We start from the raw sequence: 10,200 nt of genomic DNA, 5'->3' as shown, positions 1-10,200 counted from the left end.
GCCAATGTTTCCCATTCTCAGCTTCAATGAAAAGGTTTCATGGAGAAAGCTTCTTACAACATGAAGGCAACCACGTCTTATAGCTGTGCCTAATTCAGCCTACTGCAAGATTAGCAGGCTTGCTGAGGCAGTCCTGTGCTCCCTCTGCCTGCCCCCAGCAGCTGACATGGGGCAGAAAAGGAGGATTGCAGAGGGATCTGATTTTTTGTACAGGGGCTATCACCACACACTTTAGTTAAGTGAACAAACTGGAGGGAACCTTTTTGTTGTTGTTCCTGAGATATGATGGCTTTTGCATGCTTTCTCTGTCTAAAGAGGGTAATGGCAACTTCTCTTGGACCTCTGGCTGTTACTGTGGTTCAGATTTTTCATTACTGAGGTTAGTGCTTCAGAGCAAAAATTACCATCTACAGTCAGAAAAAAAATAGGAGACATTCTTCTGTCCATCATGAGACATGGTCACAGTCAAATAAGAACTTGGAAATTCAATTGTCTCCAATTTAAAGGTGAAGCTTAGGAAAATAATGTTATTGGATGTCAAAATTAAAAAAACAAAAAAACAAACAAAAAACCACACTGTAAATATCTGGGAAGTGATGTGTTTAGCTGACCCCTGTTTTTTGTTTTGTTTTGGTCTTTGTTCCTACAGTGGAGGAGAGCACAGCATGTGGTGGAATGAAGTCTCCTGATCTCTTCATTGCACTAGAAAGCTACAGCTTATATATGTTGAATCATGCCCAGAGCCTAAACCTGTGTAGCTCGTTCAACAAAGAGCGGACTACAGATACGGTGGCAGCTACAGAGCATTTGATCCACGCAGGCCTGCTGTGACACAGGCCACAAGGGTAGAGTGAAAAAACAACAGTCAACATTCTTATTTTACCATTTCCTCCCTCATCTTAAAATATATGTATATATTCATTCATGTCTCTCATTGTTAGACAGGCATATTTAAGAGGGATATAGGGGTTTTTATCGTCCTCCAAGATTTCCAGTGAAGTATAATTTGAATACAAACATCTGGGTTGTTTGGACTAGTCTTTTTTCTACAGATAGCAGTTCTCCAGTTGACTTTACAAAGCCAACAATTACATGAGACAAACACTATGCAATTCTCATGTAGGTAAAATGATTTAAAACCACATGCTCCTTGTGCCGTTGCCTGTTATTGGAAAGGAAGCACATAGTTTCAAGTCTGTTGAATTTGGGCCACCATTTTTAAGACCAGTAGATCTCATCAGTTCCTCAAAGAGAAGTCAACCAAATGTGGAAGATGGAATAACAGATACGAAGTCTTGCTCTTTCGCAGACAGCGTTTTTCTTCCTCTTTTGTTTTGCCGGTGTTATGTACTTTCTCACCTGCCATGGAGGATAAAATCTGGTTTTATGCAGTTACTTAACACGTTAGCCTTTGTGACACTAAAAATAATGCATTTAAATGTGATATTTGTGACTATGTGCCCAGCGTGCAAAACCCTACTCATCATTTCCTTACACTCATATTAGGCCTAAGGGATTCTGAGTGCAATTATGGTGTTGGCTGGATTAGTACAATTGGTTAAAAATTCAAGGATATTTCATCAGCTATTCCTGAGGCTCGTGGGTTATGGACCCAGTGAAACAGCCTGTGGAAGTAAGGGCAGGATGTGAAAAGCTGGTTCAGTTATATCTAGTGATAAAAGTAACAGGAAGTATTAAATATTGAAAACTCATAATAGTCCGTGGCAGTCAGAAAACCAGTTGAAGCAAACTGATACAGACTTGCAAGGCAAGTGAATAAGTTGATGAAGCAAATGGGAAATGCACCTACTGCAATAGATAGGACCTCCAAAAATGCAGAGAATTTTGGATGTGGTGTAAAAAGATTGAAGCACACCTGTTGTACAACAGTTGCCTTTTGTAGTTGAGTATACATACAAAAAAGTATGTATATATTTAAGGTGATGCTAAGTATGCTGGGGACAAAATGGAAGGCTTAAAATATAAAATTAATATTTATATTAATATTTATAAAGTATAAAATAAATACTTCACTGAGAAACCTGCTGGTTATGACTACTAACCTTTCTGAAAAGGCATTATTTTCTATGCTTAATGTATAAAATATATTGTGTGCAGTGTGCCAACAGCTATCTGTTTGTAAAAGCACATTTTCAAAGTGCAGATAGAAACCACTGTACTACAAATAAAACTGGAGTAGGACAGATTAAATGGCTCATCAGTAGACCGTATATTCTACTTAAAAAAGCAAAAGCAGTAGATGCAATAGTTTTTAATTGACAAATAAAATGAATTTAATAACTTTGAGTTTCTTCTCACAGGTTCTATTATGAAAGTATTTTCTCGTTTAAACAAAGAACAAGTTGTCTGAAACCTGATAGGTTTGGAAAAGAAAACAATCTGGGTATTTTGGTGAGGAAGGGTTTCTCTAGGTTAAATTAGTCATAACTTGTTCTTGGAAAAACATACAAAGAAAGGATAAGTCAAATTCTTCTGTAATATGCATGTAGACAAGAACTGCATTTGAAGATTAATTATCTCATTATTTTGCTAATATGCTGTAATTAACTGAGCTATAGCACTGAAATTACTAAATGTGGGATTACTATTCCAGATTTGAATTAACTTGTATCTCAGAAATGTTCTTCACTACACCTCAGCTTTAGGACATAAGCCTAATTAAATTACCACTTTATTTGCTGCAGCTGCTTCATAAATTTGCACTTCAAAATAGTTCCATCATTCACCATGTCATTTCCTGTGTTTTGTAATTATTGGCTGGTAAAAAATTAAACCCAAGCAGTTTAACAATACCACAGTAGCTTTTCCTTACACTCAAATTAGGCCTAAGGGATTCTGAGTGCAATTATGGTGTTGACTGGATTAGTACAATTGGTTAAAAATTCAAGGATATTTCATAAGCTATTCCTGAGGCTCGTGGATTATGCCCAAGAAAATGAAGCTTTAATTTCATCTGAGTTATTTTCATTATTTCTGGGAAGAAAAAAAAAAAAAAAGCTCAGTAGTTATACAGGACCGAGAAGACAGAACAGATTGAATGAAACAACGTCAGTGGGATTTTCACAATTACCTTCAAAGAAGTCATGCTTTCAGCTTAATCTACACTTCTTCTAATGTAAGAAACACATTACATTAGGTTTTGGGGGAGTTCATATTTACTTTGCAGATGCTCTAAATAGAATTTGTATTTTCCTTACATTCCTGTTTCCAGTGTTTTACCATTACTTGTGCAACTGCTAAAAGAAGAGGAAAAAAACATAGAACTCCCTGTTAAAGCTGGATATGAGGGAATATCCTTTACCAATACCAAACCTACTTGAACTTTTGCCTTTTGGAGAGGTTACATCTTAAAGGGACATATTATCATGGCAGTTTGCCACAGATCAGTGCTCCTGTAGTACAGTCAGGTACAGGCAGCCGTGCTTGTCTGGTATTTTAATACCTGACTGCTTCAAGTCAGATGTCATTCCAGAGCTATTACCATTACTCAGAAATAGCTGGAATGATAGCTGTAGGCAGTCTACCATTTTCAGGAGAGATATTGGTTTCTGGGTAGTCCTGAAATGTGCAAAGCCACACTATAGTATTTCTTATAGACATGATTTCAATTACAGGACCTGGTTGTCAGTCCCTATTGGCATTCTTTATAATCATCTGCTTTATGCAAAGATGCAATATCATTAAAATGACATTATTATTCATGAATACATTTGGAAAATCTCATTCATCATACATCCCTTAGAAAAACTAAAATAACAAATATAAGCAAGGTCATTCATCTTTCTGGGATGTTGCAAATTGGAAGCATCATGACTAACCATGGTGCTTTGCTTATGAAAACACTTATTTTCATTCTTATATTTTGTGGATTTTGGGCCTTTTGAATGTAGTGGACAGAATGTTGCCTCAAACTACCAAAATAAATTGTGGATCTTCTCTGCCATTCTCCTGAGGCAACAAACATCCTATCAAAATTGCAGGTGGGGAAGCCCTCTTCCCACAGGAAAATGATTCAGGATGTTTCTACAGAGGGATTTCTACCTTATAAGCTCTATTACTTCTTGGTATCATCCAAAGGTCACTCAAATGGAGCAGAAAACATACATTTGTAACAAGTAGGGCAGTGATACTAAGAGACATTTCATAGCTATGAAATACAAGGACAATCTTCCCAAACTATAGGAAAACATTCCTGCATTTTTATGCAGGGGAAAAAAAATCATATTCTGAGTTTGGAGAGACCTTAATTAAAATCTATGGGAAATGTAGGCAATAAGAATGGACCCTTTTAAAGAAATCTGACTTTTTAAAGAAATTGTATTAGACAAAATAATTGTCAAACTTAAATATTCAGTTGAGTCATCAGTGGCTATCAGTCATCATAGCTCCATCTAATGTTTGAGTGCCACATTAGTTGTGACTCTGACTTTTCAGTGTTTGGATACCAGCCTGATAAAGAAAGATAATCGAGTACTCATACAGATATGTATCATCTCAGAGATAATATTCAGTATCAGAAAAAATCATGCTATTGATGCATAAATATAGGAGGTTCTCTGTGTATTTTTATTACCTGGAACCCCAGCCATATTAATCATACCTGTATGGCAAAGCAGATGCAGCAAGACTAACTTCTAGTCTTTCGAGGGTGTCACCGTGTAAATATATACTCCTTACAAAAAATGCATTATAAAACCCTTTGTATTTCTTGAATGGCTGAAATAATTCCTTTATAGAACTGTGCAAATCCTCTTTCACAAAAAGTAAAAGGAAGTAGCAGGCATCAGCAAACCTGGCTCAGAGGGATTTCAGAGTACAAATCTCCATCTTAACATTGATTCTCTACCTAGCTAAGATAGGATCACAAAAATCCATTTCTGAACACTACTGCGTTTTTGGAGCAGTCCAGATCCACGTCCATACATGGATTTCACAGTTTAGGGTAGTCTCTTTAAGAATAAATGAAATTTCTACCCAAAACTGAAGTACTGTTTTTCACTTTATCACCACTTCTTTCCCCTCCCCCCCAAAAAGGAAATTAATCCTATTAACAAGAGCTTCAATTTATAGTATTCTGTGATTGCATACTCTTGTCCATGGGCAGGAAATTGGTCTCAGTGATATGACCACCAAATCTGTTATATTCAGTGTCCAGAGATCACAACCGCTGCAAGTTAATTAATTCCTATACCTCTGTAATGAATGTTGCTCTGTTAATAGCGTATTCAATAAAAGAGGTGATGAAAGAGGTGATGAAGTATGCTGGAAAAGTGAAAAATGCAATGACAATAGTTATAAAAGGTACAGTATAATATGGTGAATGCAATTTGCTCAATACACTTAATGTTGTCTATAAAAAATCTCATCCTGTTCTCACCAGGGAAGCAGGCTGTGCTGTATGTGCTATCTATGGAGTCCTTCAGCAGTTTAATGTGACCAAACTAAATTACTTCCCCTGCATCTATTTAAAATATGCCCAAAAGATGTCATTTCTGGGTGGACAGCTTGTATTAAGGCAAAGAAATACAGGAGGCATACCGACAAACACTAGGCTCGTGCATATAAGCACATTCTATAATATTCAGCATGTAAAGCTTTTTAATTTTGCCTCCTATACTCAAAATGACATGGGAAGACATCCAGCTCCTAATTTATTATTCTTCTTAATTATGTTCTACATGTGCAATGTGGTAGTTAGTGGTTAGCGGTGAAAAAGTATTTATGCCTAAAAAGGTCCTTCAGAATTGAAGCACATTTCGTGGTTAGTGCCTTTGCCATCCCAAAAATAAGGAAAGTGGGAGGCGGAATAGACAATGGATATATTATGGTGTTACATGTTTTTATGTTTTTCTGTGTGTTAAGTATTTTTGATACTTATTATGTGTCAGCTCTCTAAGATGATGAACAGGCAAATTCATTTGTCTTCCATGTCTCAAAGGACATAACAGCATGCTGAATCAGCCCATTAAATCTCAGTGGTGCACATGTTGCCTTTTTTCCTTTTCTACCTCTGATAAACCATGTGCTGATGAAAATCAAAACATATAAGTGTGTGTAAGAATGGTGAAAACTTGTTAGATGCTGAAATGACAGCAGAAAAAATATTCATAAAGGCTCAGCAGTCAGCAGTGGCTGACATCCCTGTCCAGACTGTACAGCACACAGCCATGGCCACATCCTGCAGTCCATGACAGCCCTGCCCATGTCTGAGGAGGGACAGGAAGATGTAAAAGCCCTTTTACCTTCTCCCAGGCGAATCCAGATCCACCAGGCCCACAATTGGGACCAGCGTAAGGACTTGTGCTCCTGCCAATCCCATGTTGCCATATGTCCCCCTTCCCGAGCTGTCCTGTGTTGCCATCTGTCCCCACGCCAGCCCGGCCTCTCAGCACCATCTGCTTCTGCCTGACCCATCCCACGGGACCAGCTGTCTCGCCCCTCTCCAGGCTGGTGCAGCCACACACCTTTTCTAGAGGTACACAAATTCCTACCAGCCATGGATAAATATCTGCTAAAAGGGGCAGAAAGCATGAGTAGCAGCCTAGAAAAATCAATTTGTTCTGTCTGCATTTCTTAATCAGTGTCTAGTTCAGGTTTTGGCATAAAACCTTTTTTTGCAAGTCCTCAAAAGTTTCACCGCTGACATTTTATTGAAAATCTGAGCTCAGGTGGCAGATTTGGAACTGGGAGACAGTGTGAATTTTTTTTTGTAATGTGCCCATTACTCTGGTGCCACGTAGGAGCTCATTTGGGAACACAAGGATTTTGCAAATCTGTTCCTGCCCCTTCATAAAAGCCTGGCTTTTAGTCATCAGAATTATTAAGCTCATCTCAAATGTAGGTCCATTAAAGTGGTGGCACACAAGGAAATAATCTCATCTATTGCCCAGCTTTTTGAAAAGTCTGAGTCTACAAAGCTATATTTAACCAAATGAGTGGAAAAAATGGAAACACTTTTGAATTCCTATGAAAAAGCCATTTCCTTGGTCACTGTGGGCACTTAGCTGTATCTATATGAGGGATGTGGGGAGAATTTTCCACTTTCCAGTTGCATATTCTCACATCCCAGCTCCCTACTGGGACAAAACACAGGCATGCACCAGCTGTCCCTCCTTCTTCCCTCCCACCTTCCCACAATCTGGTTTTCACAGAAAAGAAAACTGGAGGTGTGGGCTGGACAGGAGCCATCATTTTTCCTAGCAGGTAAGTCTAGACATAGCTTATAATATCCTTCATACCAGTTCTTTTCCCTCATTTCCAATCTGTAGCACATTTTTACTTACTTATATTGAAATGAGTATTTTTAAGTGTTCCAGTTTGATTGATGCCATGGAGAAATCACTGTCATTATTGCTGCAAAATATTTAGGGAGGGATTGTTTCAACATTCTGGCTGTTTATCCAATAAAATATTTTCCCTGAAACAGTGGAGGTTAAAATATGAGATTTGAAATCCCATATGCATTGACGTAGATGCTATAACTTTTGTTGATTTCAGTAGGGCCAGAAAGCCACCCTGTGGTGAATATTCTGCTCAATCTATCTCTCCACATACCTAATCCGTTTAGGTGCTTCTAAAAATAACCACCGTATTATCCTGGTACTAAAGATATGAACACCAATCTGATGCAAATTGGAGTGATCAATTCCATTGGAAAATAGAGTATTATCAAATCAGAGACAGAAATAAATCTTTTCCTCAATTATTTTCATGAGGTTCAGGTTAGACATCTATGCTTTAGGTCACAGCTGTATACTTACTCTGGACTCCGTAGTAGAGGTCTTGGGTGGTTTTCAGATGTTGTTTTGGCTTAAAGATGCACAAAGAATCTTAAAATGATTTCACAATGTGTAATAAGGAATGATGAGTTGCACTGACAAACTAAAATTTGTACTTTAAACATTAACACCACATGTTGTTAATCTTAAAAAGAAATTTTTTCTTTAGAAGAAAATCTTCTGACTATACCATGTCCACCTCAAAGAATTAACTTGTTGCTTTCTTAAAAGATTGCTGATGAATATCGGGGTATGGCTCTGTATAAAGTTACAGCCATGATAAATGCAAGATTCCATTGAAAACACTGTCTGACCCCAGACTGTATGTCATTTAGTTAGAGCAAAAAGAATAAGGAATTACCGATGCAACAGGATCATATGTTACTAGTTACTTCTATAAGAGACATTTACAACTGAGATACTTCAGGTGAAAGCAAGGAACAGTGACAGAATATCTCACTAGACCAAACACTGTTCTTTAGCCTCTGGTCAGAGTCTGACCTCAGCTGAAGCTGGAGCCATTCTGTTTGAAAGTACAGCCGAGATCTGGCCTCATTTCTCCCAGAAGTGGGAATCTGCAGCACCAGCTACAGCTGCTCGTGGGCCCTGGCGCAGCAGCTACACTGAGCAAAAACTGCACATGAAACATGCAGCAAAGTTGTCGTCCTGGTGATCAGTTTACTGATTTCAACCCAGTGCATTAGCTGATTTTTACATCAGAAAACCAAACCAAGCCCAAAACCATTGCTTTCAAAGTTTGCTTACTGTGTGCAGGCAGTGCTGCCACGGGTCGGCATGCAGGGAGCGTGTGCTGCCTGCCTGCTGCACTAACAGCAGATTGCGTGGCCACGGCAAGATAGAGTTACTCACCAAAGAGCGTGTGGTAGGTTTTGGTAACATACAAACAGATGCTATCGAACCCTACCCAATATTTGTGCAGTTCCAGGGAAGAGTGTGAAAAAGAGAGGAAGAGGGGAAAGAAAATCCCAAGATGTGGTAGAGGTACATTATCAGTCATTTTGCTATTATGAATATGAACAGCACGTAATCCATTAAGCCCAGCATTTTCACTTAACAATTGGAGCTCTGATAGCCATTAGAAGCAGGTCATACTTAATAGCAGTTGACTCCCTCAACTCTTTCTCCTACAGTACATTTAAATGATTCTTTGGCAAGTGAACTAAATTTGTTTCTCCCGCACAGGATTGGGAGAGGGGATAAGGAAAGGCGTTTATTTTTGCAGAACTGGATCCCTTGCCACCCACTCCCCTCTGAATCTCAACTACTATCTGCTAAGTCAGAATGAACTTTAATAAATGAGCTGAACTCATTAGCTATGTGAAGCTCATGCTTACAGTCATAATGATTTTAAAATGTGTGGCTGCATCTTGAAGAAGAACAGAGCTTGACATAATTTCAGTTATCAAATACTGGTAATTGACATAGAGACAGGCTGTGCTTTACACTGGGTTATAATTAATCCACTTCAGTGACCTCAAAGGCTGCACTTCTGAGAAATCTACCACTTAGGTTTTGATTCTTTGTCAACTACTTCAGCAGACATAAATTACAAATGAGGTACTAATGAAGTATTTCATCACCTGTTTACCTTCAGTGATCAGTTCTCTTACCCTAATTTACAGAAGGCACAATTTTTTTGAAGCTACTGTCAGCTGGAGCTGCCTTTTACTCTGAGCAGTTATAAATTAGCACATAGCTGTGCTTACTCTCACCGGCTCTTTGTTCTGGTTTTAAAATACTACAGCATAGGAGGAAATAAGTTTATGTTTAGAAACTGATGGATAAGAAGAGAAAAATTTGTATCTTCTTGGTCTAGTCTTTTCTTTAAAGGCTCACTAAATGGAAGGAAATTCCCCACTGATATAAATACACCAAATCCTACTTCAGTGAGTGTGACTCTGTCTATTTACACCAGTAAGGCATTTGACTCATGCAGAAACTAGATCGTGCCATATTACCAAGTGCTTGGAATGATCTTGAAGTACATGTCAAAGAATCACCTCGATATGCTGAGGTATTGCCACTGAAATCCTTACATTACGCCTGTGATGCTCACATGACTGCCTCTAATTTAAAATGGCAGGGCTCGATTCCCACAAGCAAGCTGAAAAAACGTGGGGCAAGGGATAATTTGAGCGGTGAGTAAGCGACAACTTGACTTTCAGAGGCTGGCAGGTGAGGCACAGCCATACCAACTGCCTCGTCCTCATCCAGACCTGCTGTTCTGATGCCTGCAGGCTGCTCCCGATCCTGACAGCAGCTCCCTTCAGTCCCTGCAATACCTCCCCCAGGTCTCTGCACCATCCTCCTCCGTGATGGAGGCTCTTTTCTCTCCTAGGCACCAGTGCTTTTACCCCCATCTGTTCCTCCCAGCATCCTG

The sequence above is a fragment of the Pygoscelis adeliae genome, unplaced genomic scaffold (assembly GCF_000699105.1).
Source record: "Pygoscelis adeliae isolate BGI_AS28 unplaced genomic scaffold, ASM69910v1 Scaffold14, whole genome shotgun sequence".
In the NCBI taxonomy this organism is placed as follows: domain Eukaryota; kingdom Metazoa; phylum Chordata; class Aves; order Sphenisciformes; family Spheniscidae; genus Pygoscelis; species Pygoscelis adeliae.
This window is presented reverse-complemented; position numbering follows the sequence as displayed.